The sequence below is a fragment of the Haliotis cracherodii genome, unplaced genomic scaffold (assembly GCF_022045235.1).
Source record: "Haliotis cracherodii isolate W230 unplaced genomic scaffold, xgHalCrac1.p SCAF_3, whole genome shotgun sequence".
NCBI lineage: Eukaryota > Metazoa > Mollusca > Gastropoda > Lepetellida > Haliotidae > Haliotis > Haliotis cracherodii.
This window is the reverse complement of record NW_027266286.1, coordinates 22,912,994-22,931,636: the sequence shown is the minus strand read 5'-3', so window position 1 is coordinate 22,931,636 and position 18,643 is coordinate 22,912,994.

Genomic DNA, 18,643 nt, shown 5'->3' with positions numbered 1-18,643 from the left:
GGACATATGGGCCAGGAACTCCAAAACGTTTCAATCCCAAATGGCAAAGCTAAACGTTTATGCTCTTTTCTACCAATATTTCAATCTTGCTAAGAAGTTGTTTGATCTAGGTCACTTCATTCAAAGCCTCAGTAAATCTTTCAAGAAGTTTTATGGTAAACGTATGGAGGACATTTCCAAATTGACACATCAGTGACCAAAATAATGTCCTATGCTTTCTTTATTTTGACTTGTACCATATGTCGACGTGGTTTTGTTTTCCATTTGAGCACTTGACTTGTCTGTGCGTGTGTTTGTGACGGGTGCCACTGGTGAGGCAGTATACGCTCAATATTTCACGAACACTTGGTATCATCACTATTCGTTTGTGGTCCATAAACACATGATCATGATATTGTGAATCGACTCTGCTTTTTGGCAGATATTTTTATGCACATGGAAAACGTTTTGTCGCTTTAATAGAACTCAATAACTTTTTTATCGCACACAATCACTGCTGATTCACAAACGTTACCTCGTGTATAAAAATAAGTTTATGTAAACATAATCGCAGAATCAATGCATGCATTTTGCCACGCAATGCAAAATCAAGTTTTGAAAGATAAAATTCTCATTCCATCTTAGAGATTGCTGTACCTCTCTTGCAAGTGAAAACGGAAGACATGTCAAACATATCAAGACGAATGGGCTATTAACATGCTAAAATAAATCCGAAATTGTTGTAATCATATTTGGGTTCCCACAAATTAGAATTAGTTATTTATTTCCTCATGGTGTTCGAATAGCATTAAAGAGTCATCGGTTCTTTCCTCCAGTGTTAAGATAAAAGGCCCAATTCATTCTGCAAGGGGACACGGTCTAAAGCATCGCAGTAGGGATTGAAATTAGCGTTGCGTACTTTTTAGGCGAGCCAGAGACCTATCTACGATCTTGGACTCGAATTTGAGATCCGCTCGGATTATGTTCTCGAGTTGTTTGCACTATACCCGTGCTCGTGGTAAACGTCAGAGACCTGCATCACTTCGTGCTTTCCTCCCAGATTAAGCTGATACGACGTCGTATGTCAGAAACAAACTGTTTAAACAGGCGTTATCACTCTGGTGATATCTGGTGAACGAAGAGGAAGCAGTCGTTGTTCTTATTATTTGACTGAATGGTGACATTAATCTTTTTTTCATCAATTTTGATTTACAGTTATTTTGAAAAGATATATAATATTTGTGCGTTATATGACACCATTCCTTCTGACATGTGATATAGAAAACGAAATAGTGGAAGCGTTTGAAAAAGGGAAACTCTCTCACTCATTTAAAAAAAATTTGTTAATTGTACTTGTTTTGCGGATCAAAATATCAAGGGCATATATTCAAATATGGATCATGTGGTTTTGTGGACGCTTATTTTTTAATGTGGTTAGCCACTATCATAAACATAATATTTGTTCACCCAAGTGTCACAATAAAACCATTGCTGGTTTTATTAACTTGTGGTTTGATATGTTCAACCCAAGTTTGACAAGCAAACTTATCCCGGTTATATTGATTTGTGGGTTTTTATTTCCACACCTAAACGCATTAATAGGAATAAAAGTATTCCCAATATTAACGTCATAATACACGGCACATTTGTAGTCCCCTAGCTGCACCATTCAGTGAATCCTAGTTCTATTAATGTGTAGTTTTATATCAACTCTCTCCAATTCAGGGCTCGAAAAAGGAATTATGAGCAAAAAGAGCCGTAAAGTCGAATAATCATCACTTTTTTCGACAAAAGAACTACATAACTCAAAGCAAATGTAAAGACATGGGGCCGAGTATTGATCATATCATGTGTTCTCTTTATAGCTCCACTGAGAGGAATAATTCGAAGGGAAAATATATCAAGCATAGAGGGGGATGTTGGATACGATAACGCCGTGTTGTAGGAATGGATGCTTCGAACTACAGGGATTCCTGAAACTTCATTCTTGATGAATTAACAATTTTTCAGTAGTATAGTGACGCATTGATCTTCTCATGAAAAAGACCTAACCATATTTGATGATATTCACATTGAGGTCAATAGCGCGAAAACATGAATTGGAGTGAATTGTGATTGAGTCGAGTTGTATCTGTGTCATCAGTTTGTCTGGTGTATATTTACAGAGAATGATTATGCAGAAAATGTTTTATAAAATATGATAAAAAGTGGATGGTAATTTAAAGTGACGAGTGAATACTAAATTTCCTTTGAAATAGACTGTGTTGTGTTATAAGTGAGCACCTGGATATTATCTTTCTTAATTTCTTCCGGTGCGCTGGGGTGGCCTGGTGGTAAAAGCGTTCGCTCGTCACGCCAAAGACCCGGGTTCAATTTCCCACATGGGTACACTGTGTGAAACCCATTTCTGGTGTCTTCCTCCGTGATATTGCTGGAATAAAAATCGGCGTAAACACATATTATCTCACTCAATGTCTCCCAACTTTTTAAGAAGATGTAAGGCACTGGTGCGCCAGTTGTCTAATGCGCTGCAATTGCAGAGTTGCATCCGTTAGACATAGAAGAAACCGATGATCCAAACCCGGTTGATTATGTTTTTATCTTTGTCATTCCCATACCAACGTGCCTGGATTTCATATCCGGAAACAGTGTTGAAACCAGTCATGTGCATGATTATTTCTCTAGAGCCCATTTTCACAATAAATCCAACATTAACGGTGTTCTAAAATTGTATGTCTTTCTCATTTGGGGAAATGTCTTTTTAAGTACATATTAAGTGGCTTTATTAAATATAAATTAAGTTTTATTCAGGTTGTTAACCATGATTTGTTCGGCAGTCATGCAGTCTGAAAGCTGTTCTTTTGATATTTTTGATTGTTACAATTATCATATTCATCGTTGGCATAAAAATACATTTCACGGCATACGTCCACCATAAACGTTTTTGAAAGCTTAATGAAGCCTTTAATGCCATATTATAACCCTGATCAAAGAGGTGTTGGAGTCGTATGATGCTGTTTGAAATCCTCACAGAAAGTGCGTCCTCGATTGTACATCTAAGTTAGTAAAAACCAACGGTTTAAAACACATTACAGAGGTACTGAAACAAATATAACGCGATAGATAGTGGTAAGGTGTCGTCGGCATAGTACATGAGTGAATGTTGTTTAGACTACTGTCGCTGATATTTCAGTTATGTCAAAACGGTCTGTGAACATCGAATTTGGACCAGACAAACCATTGACTGCAAACATGAGCAACAACCCACGCCATCGAAACACGATAACACACAATCACCCAGTTCAAAGAGACTGACCAGCTGATCCCCATTTCTGTCGCCTCTCAAACACGAGGTGCTGGGGACGTAAATGCTGCCTCAGATACCGCCACTGGAGAAGAAAACTGAGTTTTTGGATAGGTACAGACAGAATCTTACGTGGTTGTGGTTCAGGGAAATTTGACAGCAAATCGCTACATGAATCAAATTCTTCAACCTCAACCTCTTTTCCAATTATTAACCGCCAGAGGGAGTTGTTTCAATAAGACAACGCTCCACCACACACAGCTTGTGTCACGGTTGACTACCTCAAACTGCCAACATCAACGACTTGCCCTGGCCGTCGTGATCTCCAGATCTCAACCCAATCGAACACCTCTGGGATGATTTCGATCGGCGTGTACGTCAACGCCAGAACACGCCGAAATGCGTTATCCTGCCACGTGGCTGTTATACCCACTACTGATCTGTTTTCACGTGTCATGTCAAGTAGAGACTTAAAGGAACATTTTCACATGAAACATCAAACGTAACTCGTTTACTTAAGCCTGCAGTTCCATCTCTTTTTGAGGTATTGTCTGAGGTCAAAAACAGTCCCTGTGTGACCATGTTGTTTTTGTCAGTAAATTTCAATCACAACTCACCAATAATGTCTTTATTCGTTGTGTGTTCTATCCGATGACATTGGTATCTCCAAACTCCTGTGGTCAGTCATCCTATGCAACGATTTTAGCTATTTGTCATGGTTCAGAAATAGAGGTGTGCTTAACTGTTTTTCTTTGTGTATATTTTGTCCAAAATTGCTTTGCTGCTCATTGCAATTTAGTAATTAGTCAATAATTTGTACTTGTAATAAAGTTCGTTAATATTCTTCCATTTTCAAATCATGTTCATTTGGCCGCAGAGCAAACGTGGCAGGTGACCTGTTTATGCAAACAATTAGTTCTAATTGTAGTGTTTAGGTGCGAATGAGGGTTAATTAATGTATGTGTCATGTTGGCTATTTGGGTATATAAAGGCAGGGGAATATCTAGTTTTCATCCCATTCAACCAACTCGAGTTCGAAACCAGCACCGGTACCAACATCAACACCAGCATCATGAAGTTCCTCCTCCTCCTCGTCATCGTCGGGTTCGGTAAGTAATTTATACCACCTACATTTTTATATTATAAATATACCCCCTGCCGAAATTTTTAATACTTTTTGTCACACTGAACGTTTTTTTTGGTTTATCTGACACGTCCGTAGTAAGGTCATAGCCATCTACCACTCAACAATATCCGCATGTGTTAATCAAAACCAGTCTAGATGATACAAATACACAAGATCAGATGACTATAGTCAACATCAGCCTTCGATTCCCTATAAAAGAGAAATATATTGTCTTATCTGGGTAATGAAAGATTTCAGCGACCATATCTCAGTTCAGCTAAATCAATAATCCGACATATTGTTTTGAGTGCTGGCTTTTTTCAAGATGAAATTACACAGGAGTCCTCAGAAGATTAAAAGAGAAAGCAATTCATTTTCAAATACAAACAGATGCTCGGAGTTTAACGTTAAGGTCTATCAAAGCAGCATTGGTTTAACTTCAAATTAAATGGCCAATTTAATCACTTCAATTCAATTTCAATCACTGATTCATATAATGCAAAATAGGTAACTATTTAATTATATTTCAACAAACCAGACCGTGCAGGGAATAATAAATACACTTGAGAATAAAGTTTTCAGGATTTTATTCAAGATGTGCACATTGACACAGAATGAGGTACCCTAGCTGCCGCAAAACTCTTATTTGATATAGATCACCGTAGAAACACTATGTTTGTAAACTTGATGCTGTATATATTGACGTTACCTTGCCATTCCAACGGGTTTGAATTATCCAATATACACATACACCCTTTCACAATGTCCCACAAAGCCTACAGCGTCTCGCAACATCGCACAATATAAAGATAAAGTTCTAAGAAATTGCTATTTTTCCCCAGCCGCCTACCAGGTAGCTGATGCTCGCATGAACGCCTTCTCCTGCTCCGACGACTGCTTCCCCTACCTTGACGGCCCATTCTGCATCTCCAACGGCTCCGTCGTCTGTGACAACTGCGTCAGGGACAAGATGCTTTGCGCGTAAGATGTTTTATCTGAATCTCTGAGCTAATATCACGAAACTGCTGTCTTTGGGGTATCCATATCCGTGTCACCGGAATATTGAGCCCGAATGCTGTGAAGAACATTATTTTTACGCCTGTTTTTGGGGGCTTATTCGTCTGAGAATTTGCGTTCCTTAGGTGCACCAGAAATCTATAATTGTGGGTTCAAATCCCATAAGACCACTGATTATTTTACTGAGATTTTACAGAAATAACGTTTTATTGTACTTGCACAAATCATGTTCTTGCCTCACTATCCCACTACTGCCTCCGTGATACAGTGTCCGCCCTAAGAGCAGAGCGGTCCTCGACCGCGTCATACCAAAAGACGTTAAAAATGGTACTTGTTGTTACCCTGTCTGGCGCTCGGCATTTAGGGGCTAAAACAAGGACTGGTCGGCTCGGTGTCTGTATATTGTGTCTGAGTGGGATAGTTATGTTAAACTGCGGCATGGTATCTCAGTGAGCTAGCACTATAAATCGGCATCAGTCCGGACTAGTACAAGCAGCCACACAGACACACACACGTACATGCACGTCGCATTATAACTGCACTAATCTTGGACGCGACGTTACACCCCATTTCACCTCACCTCACCCACTTGTGTTGATGGAATTCATAGCCATAACTTGTTTGGGTTATCAATGTTGAAACGTGTTGAAACATTTCCACACATAAGTATAGAATGTATGTATTTTTTTATAGAATACATGTACAGAAATCATGTTTCATTATTTTATTTTCAGTGACATCAGTCTGACTTCCAGTGAATGCAACAAGTCATGTGATTAGACGCTGTTGTGTTGACGAATCTCTACACACTCTAGGAGATGGTTTCCAGTTGTAATAAACAGTCGATCATGCCACGTCGTATTTTTGTCATTATTCCATGATGATAACCATCTGTGATTCTTCCTGCAACACCGTTATAACTCCCTGCGTGTCGCTTGTGTTAAAGTACTCATAGTCCCCGGAGATGGCTCCTACATAACCTACCCCGAACATTATTATATACTTGTATAGCGATTAGGGCTTGATTTCTTGGCAGATGTGCTGAAAACGACACTGCAATGGCAGTAGTTTCTAGTGTAGAACATTGATTCCTAGGATACCTGGGACATTGTTACTAGATGTACTGAATGTCCCCGGACATTGGACACAACATGTAGATGGTATTTTCCACACATCCATTCCCTCACGCACACAACGAGCAACAAACTACAATGGACATATGGGCCAGGAACTCCACAGCGTTTCAATCCCAAATGGCAAAGCTAAACGTTTATGCTCTTTTCTACCAATATTTCAATAAGCGTCAAACGACTCTTGCTAAGAAGTTGTTTGATCTAGGTCACTACATTCAAGGCCTCAGTAAAGCTTTTAAGAAGCTTTATGGTAAACGTATGGAGGACATTTCCAAATTGACACATCAGTGACAAAAATTATGTCCGATGCTTTCTTCATTTTGACGACATATGTCGACGTGTTATTTCTTTTTTTTTGAGCACTTGACTTCGCTATGGGTGTGTTTGTGACGGGTGCCCACTGGTGAGGCAGTATACGCTCAATATTTCGAGATCCCCTGGTATCATCACTATTCGATCGTGGTCCATAAACACATGCTCATGATATTGTGAATCGACTCTGCTTTTTGGCAGATATTTTTTATGCACATGGAAAGAGTTTTGTCGCTTTAATAGAACTCAATAACTTTTTTATCGCACACAATAACTGCTGATTCACAAACGTTACCACGTGTATAAAAATAAGTTTATGTAAACATAATCACAGAATCAATGCATGCATTTTGCCATGCAATGCAAAATCAAGTTTTGAAAGATAAAATTCTCATTCCATCTTAGAGATTGCTGTACCTCTCTTGCAAGTGAAAACGGAAGACATGTCAAACATATCAAGACGAATGGGCTATTAACATCCTAAAATAAATCTGAAATTGTTGTTATCATATTTGGGTTGCCACAAATTAGAATTAGTTATTTATTTCCTCTTGGTGTTCGAATAGCATTAGAAAGTCGTCGGTTCTTTCCTCCAGTGTTAAGAGAAAAGGCCCATGTCGTTCTGCACGGAAACACGGTCTAAAGCATCGCAGGAGGGATTGAAATAAGCGTTGCGTACCTTTTAGGCGAGCCAGAGACACACCGTTATCTACGATCTTGGACTCGAATTTGAGATCCGCTCGGATTATGTTCTCGAGTTGTTTGCACCATACCCGTGCTCGTGGTAAACGTAAGAGACCTGCATCACTTCGTGCTTTCCTCCCAGATTAAGCTGATACGACATCGTATGTCAGAAACAAACTGTTTAAACAGGCGTTATCACTCTGGTGATATCTGATGAACGAAGAGTGAGTGAGTGAGTATGGTTTTACGCCGCTTTTAGCAATATTCCAGCAATATCACGGCGGGGGACACTAGAAATGGGCTTCACACAATGTACCCATGTCGGGAATCGAACTTGGGTCTTCGGCGTGACGAGCGAACGCTTTAACCACTAGGGGAACCGACTTCCCTGGTGAACAAAGCGGAAGCAGTCGTTGTTCTTATTATTTGACTGAATGGTGACATTAATCTTTTTTTCATCAATTTTGATTTACAGTCATTTTGACAAGTTATATAATATTTGTGCGTAATATGACATCATTCCTTCTAACATGTGATATTGAAAACGACATAGAGGAAGCGTTTGAAAAAAGGACACTCACTCACTCATTGTTTTAAGTTTGTTAATTGTGCTTGTTTTGTGGAAAAAATATCAAGGGCATATATTCAAATATGAATCATGTTGTTTTGTGGACGCTTAATTTTTCAATGTGGTAAGCCACTTTCATAAACATAATATTTGTTCACCCAAGTGTCACAATGAAACGAATGCTGGTTTTATTAACTTGTGGTTTGATATTTTCAACCCAAGTTTGACAAGCAAACTTATCCCGGTTATATTGATTTGTGGGGTTTTATTTCACATCTAATTTCACATCAATAGGAATAAAAGTATTAACGTCATAATACACAGCACATTTGTAGTCCCCAAGCTGCACCATTCCGTGAATCCTCGTTCTATTAATGTTTTAAGTATTATTTATATCAACTCTCTCCAATTCAGGGCTCGAAAATGAAATCCCGAGCAAAAAGAGCCGTAAAGTCGAATAATCATCACTTTATTTTCGACAAAAGAACTACATAACTCAAAGCAAATGTAAAGACATGGGGCCGAGTATTGATCATATCATGTGTTCTCTTTATTGCTCCACTGAGAGGAATAATTCGAAGGGAAAATATATCAAGCGTAGAAGGGGATGTTGGATACGATAACGCCGTGTTGTAGGAATGGAGGATTACTACAGGGATTCCTGAAACTTCATTCTTGATGAATTAACAATTTTTCAGTAGTATAGTGACCCATTTCTGGTGTCTTCCTCCGTGATATTGCTGGAATAAAAAGCGGCGTAAACACATATTATCTCACTCAATGTCTTCCAACTTTTTAAGAAGATGTAAGGCACGGGTGTGCCAGTTGTCTAATGTACTGCAATTGCAGAGTTGCATCCGTTAGACATAGAAGAAACCGATGATCCAAACCCGGTTGATTATGTTTTTATCTTTGTCATTCCCATACCCACGTGCCTGGATTTCATATCCGGAAACAGTGTTGAAACCGGTCTGTGCATGATTATTTCTCTAGAGCCCATTTTCACAATAAATCCAACATTAACGGTGTTCTAAAATTGTATGTCTTTCTCATTTGGGGAAATGTCTTTTTAAGTACATATTAAGTGACTTTATTAAATATAAATTTAGTTTTATTCAGGTTGTTAACCATGAACTGTTCGGCAGTCGTGCAGTCTGAAAGCTGTTCTTTTGATATTTCTGATTGTTATAATTATCATATTCATCGTTGGCATAAAAATACATTTCATGGCATACGTCCACCATAAACGTTTATGAAAGCTTAATTAAGCCTTTTATGCCATATTATAACCCTGATCAAAGAGGCGTTTGAGTCGTATGATGCTGTTTGAAATCCTCACAGAAAGTGCGTCCTCGACAGTACATCTAAGTTAGTAAAAACCAACGGTTTAAAACACATTACAGAGGTACTGAAACAAATATAACGCGATAGATAGTGGTATGGTGTCGTCGGCATAGTGCATGAGTGAATGTTGTTTAGACTACTGTCGGTGATATTTCAGTTATGTCACAACGGTCTGTGAGCATCGAATTTGGACCAGACAGCCCATTGACTGCAAACATGAGCAACAACCCACGCCATCGAAACACGATAACACACAATCACCCAGTTCAAAGAGGTGCTGGGGACGTAAATGCTGCCTCGGATACCGCCACTGGAGAAGAAAACTGAGTTGCATGTATTTTTGGATAGGTACAGACAAAATCTAACGTGGTTGTGGTTCAGGGAAATTTGACAGCAAATCGCTACATGAATCAAATTCTTCAACCTCAACCTCTTCTACAATTATTAACCGCCAGAGGGAGTTGTTTCAATAAGACAACGCTCCACCACACACAGCTCGTGTCACGGTTGACTACCTCAAAATGCCAACATCAACGACTTGCCCTGGCCGTCGTGATCTCCAGATCTCAGTCCAATCGAACACCTCTGGGATGATTTCGATCGGCGTGTACGTCAACGCCAGAACACGCCGCAAACACGCCTACAACTGATGTTACAAGCAGAATGGCGCAGAATTCTGCAGGACAGAATTCGAACACTTAATAATATCCAGTCAGTGCCGATGAGATGCAGAGCCGTGAAGCCACTTGGAAGCTGCATTGCACCAGGAGTGGTTGTTGTTGACCCATAAACAGATCAAATGTCTGACTAGAGGCATGAGACGTAGGGTGAAATGCGTTATCCGGCCACGTGGCTGTTATACCCACTACTGATCTGTTTTCACGTGTCATGTCAAGTAGAGACTTAAAGGAACATTTTCACATGAAACATCAAACGTAACTCGTTTACTTAAGCCTGCAGTTCCATCTCTTTTTGAGGTATTGTCTGAGGTCAAAAACAGTCCCTGTGTGACCATGTTTTTTTGTCAGTAAATTTCAATCACAACTCACCAATAATTTCTTTATTCGTTGTCAAATGTGTGTTCTATCCGATGACATTGGTATCTCCAAACTCCTGTGGTCAGTCATCCTATGCAATGATTTTAGCTATTTGTCATGGTTCAGAAATAGTGGTGTGCTTAACTTTTTTCTTTGTGTATATTTTGTCCAGAATTGCTTTGCTGCTCATTGCAATTTAGTACTTAGTCAATAATTTGTACTTGTAATAAAGTACGTTAATTTTCTTCAATTTTCAAATCATGTTCATTTGGCCGCAGAGCAAACGTGGCAGGTGACCTGTTTATACAAACAATTAGTTCTAATTGTAGTGTTTAGGTGCTAATGAGGATAAATTAATGCATGTGTCATGTTGGCTATTTGGGTATATAAAGGCAGGAAAATATCTAGTTTTCATCCCATTCAACCAACTCGAGTTCGAAATCAGCACCGGTACCAACATCAACACCAGCATCATGAAGTTCCTCCTCCTCCTCGTCATCGTCGGGTTCGGTAAGTAATTTATACCACCTACATTTTTATATTATAAATATCCCCCTTGCCGAAATTTTTAATACTTTTTGTCACACTGAACGTTTTTGTTTTGTTTTGTTTATCTGACACGTCCGTAGTAAGGTCATAGCCAGCCATCTACCATGTCACAATAATATGTGTTAATCAAAACCAGTCTAGATGATACAAATACGCAAGATCAGCTGACTATAGTCAACATCAGCCTTCGATTCCCTATAAAAGAGAAATATATTGTCTTATCTAGGTAATGAAAGATTTCAGCGACCATATGTCAGTTCAGCTAAATCAATAATCCGACATATTGTTTTGAGTGCTGGCTTTTTTCAAGATGAAATTACACAGGAGTCCTCAGAAGATAAAAGAGAAGGCAATTCATTTTCAAATACAAACAGATGCTCGGAGTTTAACGTTAAGGTCTATCAAAGCGGCATTGGTATAACTTCAAATTAAATGGCCAATTTAATCACTTAAATTCAATTTCAATCACTGATTCATATAATGCAAAATAGTATAGGTAACTATTTAATTATATTTCAACAAACCAGACCGTGCAGGTAAAAATAAATACACTTGAGAATAAAGTTTTCAGGATTTTATTCACGATGTGCACATTGACACAGAATGAGATACCCTAGCTTTCGCAAAACTCTTATTTGATATAGATCACCGTAGAAGCACTATGTTTGTAAACTTGATGCTGTATATATTGACGTTACCTTGCCATTCCAACGGGTTTGAATTATCCAATATACACATACACAACATACGCAACATCGCACAATATAAAGATAAAGTTCTTAGAAATTGCTATTTTTCCCCAGCCGCCTACCAGGTAGCTGATGCTCGCATGAACGCCTTCTCCTGCTCCGACGACTGCTTCCCCTACCTTGACGGCCCATTCTGCATCTCCAACGGCTCCGTCGTCTGTGACAACTGCGTCAGGGACAAGATGCTTTGCGCGTAAGATGTTTTATCTGAATCTCTGGGCTAATATCACGAAACCGCTGTCTATGGGGTATTCATATCCGTGTCACCGGAATATTGAGCCCAAATGCTGTGAAGAACATTAATTTTACGCCTGTCTTGGGGGGCTTATTCGTCTGAGAATTTGTGTTCCTTAGGTGCACCAGAAATCTATAATTGTGGGTTCAAATCCCATAAGACCACTGATTATTTTACTGAGATTTTACAGAAATAACGTTATATTGTACTTGCACAAATCATGTTCTTGCCTCACTATCCCACTACTGCCTCCGTGGTACAGTGTCCGCCATAAGAGCAGAGCGGTCCCCGACTGCGTCATACCAAGAGACGTTAAAAATGGTACTTGTTGTTACCCTGTCTGGGGCTCGGCATTTAGGGGCTAAAACAAGGACTGGTCGGCTCGGTGTCTGTATATTGTGTCTGAGTGGGATAGTTATGTTAAACTGCGGCATGGTATCTCAGTGAGCTAGCACTATAAATCGGCATCAGTCCGGACTAGTACAAGTAGACACACAGACACACACCTGTACATGCACGTCGCATTATAACTGCAATAATCTTGGACGCGACGTTAAACCCCATTTCACCTCACCTCACCCACTTGTGTTGATGGAATTCATAGCCATAACTTGTTTGGGTTATCAATGTTGAAACGTGTTGAAACATTTCCACACATAAGTATAGAATGTATGTATTTTTTTATAGAATACATGTACAGAAATAATGTTTCATCATTTTATTTTCAGTGACATCAGTCTGACTTCCAGTGACTGCAACAAGTCATGCGATTAGACGCTGTTGTGTTGACGAATCTCTACACACTCTAGGAGATGGTTTCGAGTTGTAATAAACAGTCAATCATGCCACGTCGTATTTTTGTCATTTTTTCATGATGACAACCATCTGTGATTCTTCCTGCAACACCGTTATAACTCCCCGCGTGTCGCTTGTGTTAAAGTACTCATAGACCCCTCAGACAATGGCTCCTACATAACCTTCCCCTAACATTATTATATACTTGTATAGCGATTAGGGCTTGATTTCTTGGCAGATGTGCTGAAAACGACACTGCAATGGCAGTAGTTTCTAGTGTAGAACATTGATTCCTAGGATACCTGGGACATTGTTACTAGATGTACTGAATGTCCTCGGACATTGGACACAAGATGTAGATGGTATTTTCCACACATCCATTCCCTCACGCACACAGCGAGCAACAAACTATGTCGGACATATGGGCCTGGAACTCCACAGCGTTTCAATCCCAAATGGCAAAGCTAAACGTTTATGCTCTTTTCTACCAATATTTCAATCTTGCTAAGAAGTTGTTTGATCTAGGTCACTTCATTCAAAGCCTCAGTAAATCTTTCAAGAAGTTTTATGGTAAACGTATGGAGGACATTTCCAAATTGACACATCAGTGACCAAAATAATGTCCTATGCTTTCTTTATTTTGACTTGTACCATATGTCGACGTGGTTTTGTTTTCCATTTGAGCACTTGACTTGTCTGTGCGTGTGTTTGTGACGGGTGCCACTGGTGAGGCAGTATACGCTCAATATTTTACGAACACCTGGTATCATCACTATTCGATTGTGCTCCATAAACACATGCTCATGAATCGACTCTGCTTTTTGGCATATATCTCTTATGCATATTGGAAAGAGTTTTGTCGCTTTTATAGAACTCAATAACTTTTTTATCGCACACAATCACTGCTGATTCACAAACGTAACCTCGTGTATAAGAACTATGCTATGTAAACATAATCACAGAATCAATGCTTGCATATCGCCACGCAATGCAAAATCAGGTTTTGAAAGATAAAATTCTCATTCCATCATAGAGATTGCTGTACCTCTCTTGTATGTGAAAACGGACGACACGTTAAACATGACAGAACTAAGAGGCTGTTGACATCCTAAAATAAACCTGAAATTGATGTAATCATATTTGGGTTCCCACAAATTAGAATGAGTTATTTATTTCCTCTTGGTGTTCGAATAGCATTAGAGAGTCATCGGTTCTTTCCTCCAGTGTTAAGATAAAAGGCCCAATTCATTCTGCAAGGGGACACGGTCTAAAGCATCGCAGGAGGGATTGAAATTAGCGTTGTGTACCTTTTAGGCGAGTCAGAGACCTATCTACGATCTTGGACTCGAATTTGAGATCCGCTCGGATTATGTTCTCGAGTTGTTTGCACCATACCCGTGCTCGTGGTAAACGTCAGAGACCTGCATCACTTCGTGCTTTCCTCCCAGATTAAGCTGATACGACGTCGTATGTCAGAAACAAACTGTTTAAACAGGCGTTATCACTCTGGTGATATCTGGTGAACGAAGAGGAAGCAGTCGTTGTTCTTATTATTTGACTGAATGGTGACATTAATCTTTTTTTCATCAATTTTGATTTACAGTTATTTTGAAAAGATATATAATATTTGTGCGTTATATGACATCATTCCTTCTGACATGTGATATTGAAAACGAAATAGTGGAAGCGTTTGAAAAAGGGAAACTCTCTCACTCATTTAAATTTTTTTTGTTAATTGTACTTGTTTTGCGGATCAAAATATCAAGGGCATATATTCAAATATGGATCATGTGGTTTTGTGGACGCTTATTTTTTAATGTGGTTAGCCACTATCATAAACATAATATTTGTTCACCCAAGTGTCACAATAAAACCATTGCTGGTTTTATTAACTTGTGGTTTGATATGTTCAACCCAAGTTTGACAAGCAAACTTATCCCGGTTATATTGATTTGTGGGTTTTTATTTCCACACCTAAACGCATTAATAGGAATAAAAGTATTCCCAATATCAACGTCATAATACACGGAACATTTGTAGTCCCCTAGCTGCGCCATTCAGTGAATCCTAGTTCTATTAATGTGTAGTTTTATATCAACTCTCTCCAATTCAGGGCTCGAAAAAGGAATTATGAGCAAAAAGAGCCGTAAAGTCGAATAATCATCACTTTTTTCGACAAAAGAACTACATAACTCAAAGCAAATGTAAAGACATGGGGCCGAGTATTGATCATATCATGTGTTCTCTTTATAGCTCCACTGAGAGGAATAATTCGAAGGGAAAATATATCAAGCATAGAGGGGGATGTTGGATACGATAACGTCGTTTTGTAGGAATGGATGCTTCGAACTACAGGGATTCCTGATTCCTGAAACTTGACCTTCTCTTGAAAAAAACCTAACCATATTTGATGATATTCACATTGAGGTCAACAGCGTGAAAACATGAATTGGAGTGAATTGTGATTGAGTGGAGTTGTATCTGTGTCATCAGTTTGTCTGGTGTATATTTACAGAGAATAATTATGCAGAGAATGTTATATAAACACTGTGTGAAACCCATTTCTGGTGTGTCCCTCCGTGATATTGCTGGAATATTGCTAAAAGCGGCGTAAAAACATACTCACTCACTCAATTTCTTCCGGTGTGGTGGGGTAGCCTGGTGGTTAAAGCGTTCGCTCATCCCGCCGAAGACCCGGGTTCAGTTTCCTACATGGGTACACTGTGTGCAACCCATTTCTGGTGTGTCCCTCCGTGATATTGCTGGAATATTTGCTAAAAGCGGCGTAAAAACATACTCACTCACTCAATTTCTTACAGCTTTTCTTAGAAGATGTGAGGCACGCTGTCTAATTAATGCGCTGCAATTGCAGAGTTGCATCCGTTAGACACAGAAGATAACGATGATCCAAACCCGGTTGATTATTTTTCTATCTTTGTCAGTTCCATCGTCACGTGCCTGGATTTCATATCCGGAAACAGTGTTGAAACCGGTAATGTGCATGATTATTTCTTTAGAGCCCATTTTCACAATAAAACCAACATTAACGGTGTTCTAAAATTGTATGTCTTTCTCATTTGGGAAAATCCCTTAAAGCACATATTAAGTGGCTTTATTAAATATAAATTTGGCTCTCTTCAGGTTATTCGACTTAACCATGAATTGAACGGCAGTCATGCAGTCTGATAGCTGTTCTATTGATATTTCTGATTGTTAAAATTATTAATTCATTGTGGGCATAAAAATACATTTCATGACATACGTTCACCATAAACGTTTTTGAAAGCTTAATGAGGCCTTTTATGCCATATGATCACACTGATCAAAGAGGCGTTTGAGTCGTATGATGCCAGTTGAAATTCTCACAGAAAGTGCGTCCTCGACAGTACATCTAAGTTTGTGAAAACCAACGGTTTGAAACACATTACAGAGGTACTGAAACAAATATAACGCGATATATAGTGGTATGGTGTCGTCGGCATAGTGCATGAGTGAATGTTGTTTAGACTACTGTCGCTGATATTTCAGTTATGTCCCGACGGTCTGTGTGCATCAAATTTGGACCAGACAAACCATTGACTGCAAACATGAGCAACAACCCACGCCATCGAAGCACGATGACACACAATCACCCAGTTCAAAGAGACTGACCAGTTGATCCCCATTTCAGTTGCCTCTCAAACACGAGGTGCTGGGGACGTAAATGCTTCTTCGGATACCGCCACTGGAGAAGAGGGCTGAGTATACGTATATGCTTATACTCAGACAGCATATACTCCGAAACGTTGTGTTCCTCATAATAAAGACGTTGACATCCATGAATTCTCTTCCTTATGTATATCACTTCTAAATTTCCTTCAAAGACAAGAAAATCCTGCACAATGTTGCATCGGCAGTTCATGGATGTAGTTTATAATAATTATTCATGATATTGACTACGTACTGATTAAGTGAGTGAATGTTTTTTGCATCGCGCCTTAACAGTCCATTGACATTCTAGCACAATGAAACGTATAGTGTCAGCTATTCATGCTGAGGATAACACACATGGCTAAAAACTTGCCATGATGGACATCTTTGACTAGAAATATTTACAGCATACACATGCTGATAACACAATAAATCTTTATAAATCTTCATGCAGTCCAAGGTAAACATTTGGACATCCATTTCCTCTCCGCATGTAAATGTAAATAGGACTCTATTTGACTATCCAGCGAACCGACGTACCCACGCATTGGGTGAGACAAATGGAACACATGCGGAAATTGATACGTATTGATCGAGCATTGATCAACTTCAGCTTTCAGTTATGGTATCATGGTTATATCACAGTTGATCACGTATCTAACACACTAACATGTGTATAAATGAGCGAGTTTTCTTGAACATGAACCTCTAGATATTTGGACAAACTGCAACTACACATCATGGCTTCAGTGACTTGTGGCAGGGGAAACGTTATCCACCTGAGCATTCAGGACGTAATAAAAACGCCAAAAATCGAAGTCGATCTGGCTCCACTGATACACAATACTTCGTTAGATTGACTGAGAATCACAATGGCAAATTTGCCGCAGTACCCTGAGCTTGGTGCGCACATAATCATCTACAAATGGCGTCCCCGGTGAACAAAGAAATTTGAAAAGACGACTGCGCATGCGGCTGTTAGGATAGGTGAAAAGACCACTTAACTGACATATGACTAGGAAATACGAACACGTCATTAGTTGTACATACGTACTTCAATAAATGCAGGCCATATAAGGTAACAAACTATCGACAAACGCCGAGATATTGTGGAATTTTAAATTACTATACTTAGGACCACGGACTTGTATGGCCATATAGGTCCGTACTAGGACAGACGAACATTGTTGAAATTTGTACTCCTCTTATTTCGATGAACATGAAGTCATACGAGAATATAAGGTAACAAAAATAACCTAGCTGCTTTTCGGTTGCTTTTTACTGTAAACGAACTCAATACTTATTGAGCTAACATGAAAGATTAGGGTATTATGCCGCTGTATAAGATAGTTACGTGATAAAAAGTGTGGTTTATTTCGCGATAAATCATTGTTCTATCATGACGTCAATTCTGGAGATTCGAACATGCGCTCGCAACTTGATGACGTCGTAAATTGGACGACGTTATTTTTGAGAGGGGCGTGTCATGTCAGCTGTTCCCCATAGATGTAGCTTTGCAACGCACTTCACGCGATGGCTGAACGATCGCATCCAAAAGAGGGAGAGATATGGCAATAGGTATTGGTAGAAAAGGTATAGGTAATCGACCTGAGGATTTGAGAATATGCGGGAAATACCCACCTTTGTATAAAATGGACTTGTCAAACATTGGCAATGTCGGATTCTATTGAGGGCAGAAATCATTATTATGCAGTGTTTTATTGTACAATAAAGATCTCCCACTCGTCGTTTATTTCTTAATTAGAAATATTCCAGTAATTTCACTTGAGGAACTTTTAGAATAGAGTATGGAACCATCAATAGGTAAATACAGAAGTCAGAAGCATTGAATATCACGTTATAGATTATTTAGTTATTACAGTTATTACAGTTGGTTACCTGTATTAGGGGCCGTTTCAAGAGGACCAGCATTATCATGATTGTTGAATAAGTGGTGCAAGCGTATTTGATGTTGACCACAGACACTAGGTGTCAATTATGATGAAGGATACTTCCCTGTTCTAATGACTTCTAGTGACTTCTTCCTGACGTGTCATGACACAAATAGCGTTTGTAATTGTTATGTGTAAAGGACCAACTTTTTATCATAAATGCTCAACC